Source organism: Mustela lutreola, chromosome 3 (assembly GCF_030435805.1).
Source record: "Mustela lutreola isolate mMusLut2 chromosome 3, mMusLut2.pri, whole genome shotgun sequence".
Classification (NCBI taxonomy): Eukaryota; Metazoa; Chordata; class Mammalia; order Carnivora; family Mustelidae; genus Mustela; species Mustela lutreola.
Window position 1 is genome coordinate 9,467,855 of NC_081292.1, and position 12,995 is coordinate 9,480,849.

General features: G+C 42.9%; 1 protein-coding gene across 1 annotated transcript in view; it reads left to right on the plus strand.

Annotated features, from left to right (window-relative positions):
* The window catches only part of KCNQ3 (potassium voltage-gated channel subfamily Q member 3), a 299,479-nt gene that overhangs the window by 216,276 nt on the left and 70,208 nt on the right, over nt 1-12,995 (plus strand). The gene's annotated exons all lie outside the window — the stretch shown is intronic.

Genomic DNA, 12,995 nt, shown 5'->3' on the forward strand with positions numbered 1-12,995 from the left:
TCAAGCTACCCATGTAACGTGAGCACCCATGTGAAGAGTCATGAAGAGGTGGTTATAATTGGTTCTTGCCAGATACTAGGAGCAAGCTCCAGGACATCACTATCATCCAGCTAGCATCACAAGGAAGCAGGGTAACATCTCTCATAGCATTGCAGATCTTAAGCCTGAAGCCTAAGTCTTCACCCACCCTCTCTCCTCTGTCCTGGTTTGCCTCCAATCCTACCTGCTTCTGATAAGTTTTTAGCAGATCAGGAGGCTGAGTGCTGCTTCCCCAGCCACAACTTCCCCCTCATTCCCAGAAGATGATTCCGGTGATCTTTCTAGATTGAATATCTGATTTCCTCTGGGAGCCATTGCATCCTGGCTAAGAACTCAGGGCCCTCTGGCGCCACAAAGGGACTCAGCACTAGCTACTTTTATATTCACAATGGGAAGTGTGAAAATATTTTATAAATTCTTTTCTTTGGGGCATAATATTCCTCAAGGTTGCTTCTTCCTACAGAGAGCAGTGTTTTACTCTTGGGGCTCACTCAGAACAAACGCTTCTTGGGAACATTCCCACATCACTTCCTGATTCACAAACAGGAGACAAACTGGTGGGGCCATTCTGTCTCACCTTTGTCACAAATACTTGGTGAATGCAGCCTCCTCTTTAAATTGTAAACCTGGAGAGGGCAGGGACATGTTTGCTCTGTCCATCATTCTATTATAGCTTTGCATAACACTTGGAGCACAGTAGACACTGAATAATGAGACCTCGCCCTGCCTTCATGCTTTGACTCATTTATTCATCTCTTTCTTCCTTTCTTCATTATTCATTCTTCCAACGAACTGAACCGCTATTATGTAGCTGATGCTAGGCACAGCAGTTTCTAATGAGCAGAATGGCAAGTTAGGACGCAGGGTTGAGAACTCAAAAAGTCTCCAAATCACAGTATTCAAGTTGACCATGGACTGGATATGGGCTCATTTTTCAGCCATTTAGAAAAAGAATTGTCTTGTTCCCTTTAACTCAATTAACCACAGTGAATCTAATTTTAATACTTTTTGGAGATAGAGAGAATGGCAAAATGAGAAAGTGTGCCTGGGGTCTGGTTCTTGAAGGTATGTTATGTTCCTGCTGATTGACCCTGGTGCATCAGAACCCCTCCAATTGAGACCAATTAGTAGGGAGGCAGGTCAGAATTAAAGAGGAGCAAGGCAGACTGTTCTTCAGAAGAACGATTCCTCACTTTCAAGGGCACATGGACACTCAGAGTATCCACTGCCAGAAGGGAGGCCCAACAGCCTATCAGCTTGAGCCTGGGCTAATCAATCCATAAAATTAAATTTTCAAAAGCAATTAATTCAGTTTATGTTTTTGTTTGAGTGAATTTTAATTGTGGGCTATGTCCATTACTTTCTAGAAGGATATACGTGTAAATTTTAAATCGATAAATTAAATCTACTGGAAAACAAAATAGTATTCTGGAGCTTAAATTTGTTATTGGATTTTAATAATTTATTATTTTTTCACGTCCACCAGCCATTTATTCAACACCTGCTCTACGCATGGCATCGTGCTCAGTACTGAGGAGTCAAGAGTAAATAAGATCCCTACCTCCCATAAGTTAGTCTTCTTTTTTTCTTTCAAATTTTTATGCAAATTCTCGTTAGTTAACATACAATACAGTATTGGTTTCAGGAGTAGAATTTAGTGATTCGTCACTCACACAGAACACCCAGTGCTCAACACAACAAGTGCCCTCCTGAAAGTCTTTCAACATGTGTACCTACTGCATCAGACTCTCCTGGGGTTTTACCAAAAATTCAGATTAAGCCAACCACATTCCACACATACCACATCAGGGACTCTCGAAGAGTCCCAAAATATGCACTTCAAAATGAGTTTATAAGGGTGCCTTAGTGGCTCAGTGGGTTAAAGCCTCTGCCTTCGGCTCAGGTCATGATCTCAGTGTCCTGGGATTGAGCATCAGGCTCTCTGCTCAGCAGGGAGCCTGCTTCCCCTACCCCCCTCTGCCTTCCTCTCTGCCTACTTGTGATCTCTGTCTGTCAAATAAATAAACAAAATCTTAGAAGTTTTTTTTTTTTTTTTAAGATTTTATTTATTTATTTGACAGAGATCACAAGTAGGCAGAAAGGCAGGCAGAGAGAGAGAGAGAGAGGAAGAGAAGCAGGCTTCCCACTGAGCAGAGAGCCTGATGCAGGGCTTGATCTCAGGATCCTGGGATCATGACCTGAGCAGAAGGCAGAGGCTTAACCCACTGAGCCACCCAGGTGCCCCAATAAACAAATTCTTAAAAAAAAAAAATGAGTTCATAGGTCATCACTAAAGTTTGATTATCATTCATTGCAGAAAACATAATAGTAATAGTTTGCATTTATGCATTTTGAATGATTATAGTATCTTGGGGTGCATACACTAGAATTCCTTCAATACTTTCACTGTAGCTAATGCAGATGTAGCTCCATCTGGCTAAAAGTGCTCAACTCAAATACCCCCACCTCTGCAAACTATTCCTACTTCAATGTCTTCCACATGTTTTCATACTTTGTACCCATTTCCCTGAAAATAATTCTTACACAAGATTACAGTTCTTTCCATAGCTGCCTGCCTCCCTGACGGACAGAAATCTGTGTCTTGTTCCTATTTCAGTCAGTAGGCTGCCACACTGTGTGGCTCTTCGTAGGTCCACTCTCCTTCCTCCCTCCCTGCCTGCCTTCCTCATCATTATTGTCTGCAGCATCTCATTTAATGGGTTGAATGTATGAATTTACACATTTGTGAAGGAACAGGATTTACAGATCACTTTCACACACAGTGTGACCTTTGATGAGATGATGAATAAAGATCACTGATACATAGCTTTACCCAAGAGTTTGTCAATAATCAATCACTCCTGTTTGCCTTCATGATTTTTGTCACAACCAAGTTGGTATTGATTTAGTATTTTTCTCTTTAAGAAAACTCACTGGTTCTTACTCTACAAATTTAATCCTAAGCAATACTATCTGTGAACTCATGTATCTCATGGGCTAAATTATGTTTCTCTTTTTTCAAATCCTCTTTAAGGACATAGCTATATTTACACTACTGAAAGTTCCCTGTAAACCACCCATGTGTATGTTCCACACTGTATGAGTGTCCTAAGCCCTCTTGTGGCTGACTGCGCTAGACAGTAATGTTCTTGGTTCAGATTTTAAGATGTTCTGGTTGTGGCTTTTAGCTTTCTCCTCCAGCCCTGACACCCTCTTTACCATATCTAACAAAAACGACGTACCTTCCTACCTCCAGACTTTGCTCCTGCTGCCGGTTCTCTTCTAACCCAAACCCCACCAAGAATACCTTCTCTCATTCTACACCCACTGTAAGCTCTTTCCTCTCTGGGCCTAACTTGACCACTCAACTAAGCAAATGATTATGTACCAACTCGTTATTTCTCTGCTAATAGTAGGCGTCGCCATATCCACATTCACTCCAGGAATATGTATTAGCCCCACTGTGAATGTGTTTTGTCCTGGATGGTTTTGAGATCAATGGACCAATGTAGAAATTAACCAATTTAGAGATCCTTGTTTGCTTTTGGATTTGGCAAACAGAGGCTCTTTTTGGTGGTCTTCATAAGTGCAGGGAGGAATGTGCTTCATCACAGAAGATTCTTGATATTTTTTGAACAAATAATACTTTAGGGGGAAAAAAATCTATCAGCTCAAGGCCCAAAGTATTCATTTTCAATCAGCTCCTGCACTCACATTATCATGTCCTGAGAATCAGCTTACCTTGGCCATCATACCTCCTAAAAGCTTTAAAAATTCTTCCTCCAATTTTTGGTGGCTGGGGTGATTGTTGCTCATTTCTTTCCAAGTATCCCCAAGCTCAGGATCTCATGGGAAAGCAGTCAGTCTAGTCTGGGGTAGGTTACTTTATGGAAACATACCTAGAGTCTGCATGTCTTTCTGCTTTTCTCATGCTTAGAATTGCTGAGAGCAGATTTGGAGAAGGCATGCAGATATTAGAATATTGTTCTTAGTCAAAAAAGGAACTCACTTAGTAGATCTTAGGAAAGTAATATCTGGGGGGAAAATAGTGTGTGTGTGGGGGAGAGTATGGTGTAATGGAAAGGAGAAGAAACCCAAAGAAAGTAACAGCAGGAGGCCTCTGGGTGGCTCAGTCATTAAGCCTCTGCCTTCGCCTCAGGCATGATCCCAGGGTTCTGGGTTCTAGCCCCACATGTGGCTCCCTGCTCAGCGCCAGGCCTGCTTCTCCCTCTCTCACTCCCCCTGCTTGTGTTCCCTCTCTTGCTGTGTCTCTATCAGATAAATAAATGAAATCTTAAGAAAAAAAAAAAAAAAAAGAGAAAAGAAAAGAAAAGAAACTATTGGCAGGGTTTGGGATTCATGCTACCTCTACAGTTCTCTTCCTGGGGGCCTCCGGAAAGGAGCTGGACCTCACTGGGACTTACCTTTCTCATCTCTAAAATGAAGAAATAGATTAGTTAGTCAGGGGTATTCTTACATTTCTTTAGCAGCAAAATCTTTTCTTTTCAATGAAATCTTGTATTGATCCACACTGTTCACAGCAGATGAAAACTAAGGTACTCTTGCTAAAAAGGATTTGGGGCATGGGGGGTGGTACCTTTCCCTTTCTTGAAGGAGTGTGAGAACTAGAATGAGATCATCAGATTTATACCTTAAAAACCACAATGCCTGTTTTATGAAAAATAGATTCAAAGGGCCAGGACTGCATCATCAGAGACCACTTACAGAGGTAACTGCTGTGTGCATGGGAAGATGGAGGAACAGGAAGTTGTGGGACCCCAGGGTGAACAGTGTGATGGCCCAGACACAGAAAGAAGATAAGGGGAGGTACCCCCCAGGCTGTAGGAAGATGGAGGGATGCCCCCTCAGCCCTGTCAGGACTCCTGAGTGGTTGGTGAACTGGAGAATGAATGGAAAACTGACCCTGCATAACCAACAAGCTCTGTGACACTTATTGAACAGCTGACCCTGACACCTGCTCATCAAATGTGACCTGAGAGCTTGGCCAGGCCACTTCCCAGATCTACTGGATCAACATCTACATTTAGGACGTCCCCCAGGTGATGCCCAGGCCCACTGGCCTTTCTGAAAAACATTAGCAGAAAAAGGCTTTCGAGAGATAGAGGGATTAGCATGTGCTGAATTCCCAGATGTTGCATTTGCTGGTATTGAACTTGGGCAAATCACTTTCCTTTCTGAATGTTCTCATCCCCATCATGGAGACCATATTGCTAACCTTACAGAGAGTTTTTGGGATGGAAATGTTGTAAGTAGAGTTAAGCACTGAGCTTACTATTGAAGCAAAAGTTGATGTTCAAGGAAATAAAGGAAAATGATCATTTCATATACTCATGTACACACACACACACACACACACACACACACACACACACACCCTGTTCCTCTGAGGTCAAGGAAAGAGGAAAGAAAGTGGGGAAGGGGTACTAGGACACCACTGTGATTCTGGTGTGAGTTTTCAGTTTTCTGTCTTCTCCATTGAGGGAAATTCATCACATTTTTAGGAGGGGAATGCAGGGGGAAAGTTTTCTCTCTAAATTGAGGATTTCCAAGAAGACTGTCACCATTTCATAGAGCATGGAGAGAACATGGATTTTGAATCGAAACAGACCAGATTTTCATCTCCCTCCATATTTCCTTACCTGGGAGATTCTGGGTGGGCTGATTAACCTTAGTGTTTCTCATCCATAAAATGAAGATAATAAAAGCTTCCAGATGTTTGTGAGGATTAAATGAGACATGATATGAAAAGAGTCTCTTTTTATAAATCCCCCTTCCTCCTCCTTTTTCTTCTGCAATTGTTCTTTGTCTGCCATTTTTAGAAGACCCTTTGTCATCAAAACTGTGGTTAGAATTATGGCATAGAAGCATTCAGTCATTCAATAGAATTTACTGGATGCCCACCACCTGGCAGGTTCTATTCTAGGTACTAGGGTTACAATATTACCAGCTTTGTTCATTCTTCTCTTATATCCCCTGTGCCGTGGGTTAGTTACACCTCTTCTGGGTACTGTCCTAGGAGCTAGGCAGACACCATTCTGGAGTGTGTTCATTTTTTATTTCATTCCCCATCTTGTAGGTTTCACCAGGGCTACCTGAGTGGGACACAGATCTATTATCCCTGGGATACAAGCAAAATCTCTGGTCGTTTTGATGGGATTCATAAAACCTTCCTCATTTAAGTTTCAAGGATAGGGCTTGTTTTGCAAGGTCTCTGAATCCTCTATTAAAAATGCACCCACAACCACACACTTGGCTAAGCAAATTAATAACACAAACAAGACTGAAAATATTTAACCTCCGTAGGAGAACAAACTGTTTTTCAAGGAGCCTGGCAGGGCCATTTGCATGCAAACACTTAATGGGCTGCTTTTAAATGATCTTTATCTATTTGTTGAAGCAGGTCTGGCTAGACCCCTCTTTGGCAGCTCATTGTTAGCTATTAGTTGGAGCCACTGTTGCCCATGAGCTGGAAAGTCATCAAAATGCATTTATTGAAAGATGCTCAATAGTTGGGACTTCCAGGGTTTCACATGGGCCCCTGCCCAATTAACTAAGCTAGTCTACTCTGATTGAGCCTGCTGTTACAGGCTTGAAGAACTTGTAACTATGTGCACCTTGCATGCAGTAGGTGGTCAATAAGCAATGTTGAGTGAATGAATGAAGTTGTTTGGCTTATTTCTTCTGCACCCTGTCTCGACACTCTTTTAACTCTTCTCCAGAAGTACTAGAGTAAGCATTTAACAGCCAGCTCAGAGCCTTGAGAAGGGAGGAGCCCTGATTTGCAGCGTTTGCTGATTTCTGTAATGTAAAGAATTCTATTGCAGTAAACTTCAAACTGAGTGACATCAAATATAAGGAAGAGATGAGCACCACTATGTAATATTTCTATCATACAAAAAACAAAGGACATAACAACACCAAGAGTATAAATAACAGTGAAATGTAAAATAATTAGTTAGCAATAAACGTTGAGTGTTCATTACCTTTGTTTTTAATATAATGTTTTTACTCAAAGTTTATATCATTTGTTTTTTAATAACTGCTGTGTTTACAGCTGAAAATTCCTGGGAGTTCAACAGGAGGCCCTCCAGAGCCCCCTGAACTGCCTCCAGCTTATGGCTGTTTCTTGTCCACTGAATGCATACGCACTATGGATTCACAGCTCTCACTCTTCCCCCTCCGTGCGGTCTCAGAGGATGGAGGGCTAGTGTGGTGCATGTAAGCAACCAAGTAGTGAGGAGTGTTCTCTCCCCGTGGAAGGCCTCATTTGCACCCTGCTTGCACCCCTTAGTGGCATCTTTCACCTTCTCTTACATGTGTTAACAGCTGCTGGTGTACTTGTCCCTTCCTCTGGGGTGTGTGCTATCCAAACTATGAAACCCAGATGTCCACTGGAGTTCTCTGTCCTTTGGGATCCAAGTGAAATTGTGTCCCACCCTACTGCATCACCAGTGGGAGTGTGCTTGCCTCCACCCAGTCTCCTTGAGCACTGGCTGGAGCATGGCTGTGTTTGTCTGCTGTCCTCTGCCTGAGGAATCTGCACAGGCATCATCCAGTGAAGGAATCAACACTTCCTCCAGACCTGGAAAACAGCTCCTTTCCACTGAAGGCCCTCACGATGCACATGATAATGCATGCAGCAAAGATTCCTGAGCTTCAGGGCCATCGCTGAGTTGTGTTTTGTTATTGCTGCTGTGGTTGTTGTCATCACTGTCTTACATTCTCGTGGGGATTGGCCTTCTCTTCTCCTTAAAGTTTCCCATCTTCTGTGTCTCTGGCCTCCTATCCTACAACTGTTCCACAAGAGGCAACTCTTCCTCTCCATGGCTCATGAGAATAGTTTATTATACAGAGAAATGTTGCTAATTATGCTTTTTTTTTTTTTTTTGGCATACTCTTAGTCTCATTATATTCACTGATGATCATGGACCTTCTGTTCTAAGTCTTACCTCAAGTGTCCAGAACCCACTCTGAGCTACAGAATACAAAGGGATGATTTTAGCAAAGTTTCATGGAGGGAAGCTTAAACCTGATCTCACAGGGAGCTCTGGAATGTGAGTTGCAACTCAGAGCTTCCTGACCCATCAGTCATTGGTTTAAGCCCTGCCCCAGTTTGGTGGGCACTTCCTGCCCTCTGTTCTGAAATACAGAAAGAGCAGTTCCAAAAGTCCATGGGCTACTTCTTCCAAAGAAGAATAGCAGGTTTACTTCATTGGATGAAGAAGTCTGGGGAGTAGTAAAAATAGTTAGAGAATAATCTGCTATAATTGTTTAAGGCCGAACAGAACTGCTCAAGGCTTTGGAATACCTGTCTCTCTCTTCCTAATAGTCTCTCCAAAGAGAAGAAAGCAGGATAGAGATTTATCTCCTCTGTGAATGATGGCATGGCTCTTAAATAGTATGTTGCTGTTGTTTAGCGGGGAGAAGGGGAATGGGTATGCCCAATCAACAGTCCACATATATGGGATGATATTTGGAAGTAACCGTATGTTCCAAAAAAGAAATAGTTCCTATTAACCAGCAAAGGTCAAAAGGACTTGGAGCCCTAACTGTGGCAGGGATTGGTTGAGGAGGGTCAGCAAGTTCTGCTGCCATTCACTGAACAGCTATTCCTGGACCATTGGCTAGACACTGGACCAGGCTAGACACCTGAACATAGACACTGTCTCCAGGTGCCTGGGAATCAGGAGCAATCAGGAATGACATGTTCCACTTCTCATCTATCTGAATCCAAGCGTCCTCACCTATGGCATGGGGTAAATCACCCAGCCCAGCAGATTTGTAGAGAAGAGCTGGGATAATAAGATGAAAGTGCTCTGTTTCACCACCATGTGATGGTGTCATTTTGGCTTTCCTAGGTAGACCATTCATCAAAACAAGGACTCATTCAAATAAGAGTATGGCCTAATTCAATGCATGTGTGCTTAGAAGGAGGGCTGTGGTAGTGGTAAGAACTACCAAGATGGGCAGAGAAGCAAGGCTCCCCTCATTCCTCCTCATAAAGCCACTACACTTTTTCTGTTATATTTATTGGGCTCCTGCATGAGATTTGCTTTTGAAGAAAGGATTCTGCTCCTAAAAGAAAGAAGAAGGGGGACGAGGGGGAGGTGGGAGAAAAAGAGAAGGAACTATGGGCCTGGTTCATTAAAAATCAACTCCAGTTAGCGATACAAAAGTTTACCCTTGTGTTTTCAAGAACACATCTATTGCTTAAATTGTGGCCTGTGTGTTAGTAATAGAACTAGTTTAGGACCTAAAGAAATTATCTAGTTTAGCAGGAGAAAATTGTAGCTTAGACAGAAAAAGTACCTTGTTCTAGGTCACCAAGGTTGTCTGGGGGCAGAGTCAGGACTAGAACCCAGGCCCTATGACCCCAGTCTGGAGTCTTTCACTGTTGCTTCCTCCATGCCTTGCTTTAAAGATCCCAAAGCTTATGGTGAAGACAACTATGTGTGTACAATGCATTAACTGGGCACCTTAGTTCTGAGTCATTCTGCATATTTTCCTTCTCTTTGTGTATGTGTGTGTTTCTTGTCCTCATTTCAAGGAGAAAACTTAGTGTCCTCATCTCTAAAGAGAGACAGAGGGAAAAAAAAATCCCATTTGAAATGCTGCAGTCATGACACATTTCCCATGCAGCCCATAACTCGGCCTCAAGAAACATTGATTACTCAGTCCCCATTAGAGCCCCATGAGGTCACAGGGACCTTGATAAATGGATCTGGGGTCTTTGCTACTGTGGCTAGGATGGTTTTCAAACCAGAGCTTGCAATAGCCTATCAAAGCGGTAGCTGACCTTCAGACCCGCCCCCTCAGAAACCTCTCTCTCTCCACATCCTCTGAGCCTGTGGCCTGTCAGCAAGAGAGGGACAGACCAAGGACAAGCTTTGCTACAATCTCAGGGTTGGAGAAGATGATGTACACCTTGCAGGAGCTGAGAGTAGCCTTTGTCAGTTTGGGTCTTTGAGCCCTGATCCTATTCATGGCTACTCTCAAATAATGGAGGGTTGAAAACTGGCAGGCTCTCTGGGAAATGGGCTCTGGGGGACAAGGGAGTGAGAAACATAAGCCAGAATCCATCTTTCCCCCTAGATGGGCTTGGCTAGGAAAGGTCAGCAAATTCATGGAAGCTTTGGAAGAACAGAGGCTCCTTCATTAGTGAAGTCCATTGTGCCACTAGTAGGACTGTTATTCAGATGGCAAAGCTGGGACAGACATTAATGCTCCAGCAACAGAACTGAGCTTCCAAAATGATTGCAGTGACTAGACACATAGCCACGTCTAAGAAGAAGAAATTGAGCAAAGATAAAAGAAGAGGATTTTATTTAGGTCCAGGAAAAAAGAAGTCAATTACACAAACATTAATAAATTATCCCCACTTTCACAATAACAACTGGGGGAGAAATAACTGTGTTTCCATAATTTCACTTTGAAAAGTCAACCGTGTCATTCTTGTGCCGCAAGTTCCAGTGAATTCAGAGACTGGCTGAGTAGGCTGTGGTGGGACCAGAAGGAGCATACCTCCTCTGTCCACAGCCCCAGGCAGGCCATTGGTGACCATCCGCAAGGCTGTGTATGCAGAAGAGCATCCCTGGGTGGCTCAGGTGAGGAGAGAGTTACCTCAAATAGTTCATGCCTATGTGGAGAAAGCCAGCATCACCGCTCAGTGGGGATGGATGGTGATGTCAGTGGAGACAAAGCAGAGCAGTGTGAGGAGGGCCTGTCTATAGGAGGAGCACGGGGTCTGCAGCCTGGGGACTAAAGCCTTACAAGGTACCCAAGGTGTCTCTATCTGAAAAGTCTTCTTAAAGTCACCATGCCTGGACCTACAGAAGGGGGACCTTTCACTTTACGCAGTCAGACCGCCTTGTGTGCAGATCTAAGGATCCCTCGTTAAGTGTACACGGAAGCAGAATGTGTCTGAAAGAGAATGAAAAGGATGGCACAATGCTTGACGGTCTATCAAAGGAGGCCAGGTTTAAAGAGCCTGACTCAGAAAGAGAAAACGTTTGGGCCTTCAGAGTCACCTTCCAACGCTCAAAGAGCCACTTGTGAAAGAAAGGCAGTGGCATGTATATTTTCAGAAGGGAGAAAGAGGACAACTGGGCGGAGTTTATAGGGAGACAGGTGTTGAATTCTTTAGAGGAAAGACTCGTAGAGGTCCTTGGGGCTAAACCCAATGGAAAGAGGAATTTCTGCAGGAATTTTTCAGGAATAGCAAGCATCAGATAAACCCCAGAGGTGGAGAAGTGAGTGTGGGAGGCTGTGCTCTGTGTTTGATGAGTGAGAGAACATCACATGACCAGATGGACAAATAAGGCATCAGTGTACGCTTATCCTGTGTGTAGCATTATAGTATCTGGTCAAGAATGTAGGTTTTGTTTTGTTTTGTTTTGTTTTTTAGATTTTATTTATTTATTTATTTATTTATTTGACAAAGATCACAAGTAGGCAGAGAAACAGGCAGAGAGAGAGCAGGAAGCAGGCTCCCTGCTGAGCAGAAAGCCTGGTGTGGGACTCGATCCCAGGACCCTGAGATCATGACCTGAGCTGAAGGCAGAGGCTTAACCCACTGAGCCACCCAGTTGCCCCAAGAATGTAAGTTTTGATGCCAGACAAACTTGGATGGGTTTGAAAACTTGTTTCCATTTGGCCCAGGAAATATATGTAAACTTTGTTAAAAGATAATTTAAAAAATAAACAAACTCATGACTCTCATACAGATATAAAGTAAACATATTTTAAGGATTTTCTTTAATTTACCAATTGTTGACAGAACCAGACAAATGTTACAAAGGGCTCAAAAGGGGATCTGGAAAGCAGACACATGTATAGATCAGGAAGTTTTTAAATGAATGGATAAATGAGATAGCATTGTTTATCTTAATAAGACAAGAGAGAAAGAAGTCAATTCAATCTTTACTAGACAGGACAGAATTTGCATGTGTTAAGACATGAATTAGTTTGCATTGTTATCTGTTATATGCAGTTTACAATTATAAAGTAGTTCAGAGACAGGGAAAGACTAAAGTCGGTAAAGACAATGAAAGTCTTAAGATAACCCAGAAAGGTGTGATCTGAATGAAGCTGTTTTCTACTGAAACATGATTTCTTTATATCTTGTGAAGCCATCTTGAAAATGGCAATGATTGGGTATCAATAATTTGCTGTGAGGATCAGACAAAATGATGCATATCTTGCATTTTGACAAGCAACTGACACGCAGCAAGACTTCAGTGAGGGGCCCAGCACTGTGAATGGATGGGGGACACTGCAATGTGTCACATCTGCCCCGAGACAGGTTGGTGCAGCATGATATGGGGGCCCAGAGGAGGACACCATGACCTCTGATGTGGGAAGCTGTGTGACTATGGCTTCTGTGCGCACTGTTACAGATAAAGCATTCTCTGAGTGGTCATGTGTCATGCCCTCATAATGGACGTTCTTGCTTAATTTTCACAACTACTTATTAGGTATATATATATATATAATATCCCCAACTTCCAGATGAAAATAATGTAGTGGATAGACTTTAAGGTTGACCTTTGATCCTCTCTCCTGATATACTTAATAACATAAAAGTGTAGCATCATCTTGTTAATTTCTATCATTTCTCTCTCTCTCTCTCTCTCTCTCTCTACCTATCTCTATCAGCTCTATCTCTGTGTCTATCTCTGTCTCTCTGTCAGTATCTATCACTGGCTTTGAACAAGCAAGCAGCAATCAGAAATCCCTACAGCCATAGGAAATAAATTCTGCTGACAAGCCAAGGGAGCTTGACAACAGGTTCTTCCCCAGTCAAGCCTCTGATGAGAACCCAGCTCTGGCCAACACTTTGATTCTAGCCGTAAGCAGAAGCCCTCACTAAGCTATGCCCAGGCTGTTGAATCACAGCTACTGTGAGATGATAAATATGTATGTTTTTTAAGCCGCTC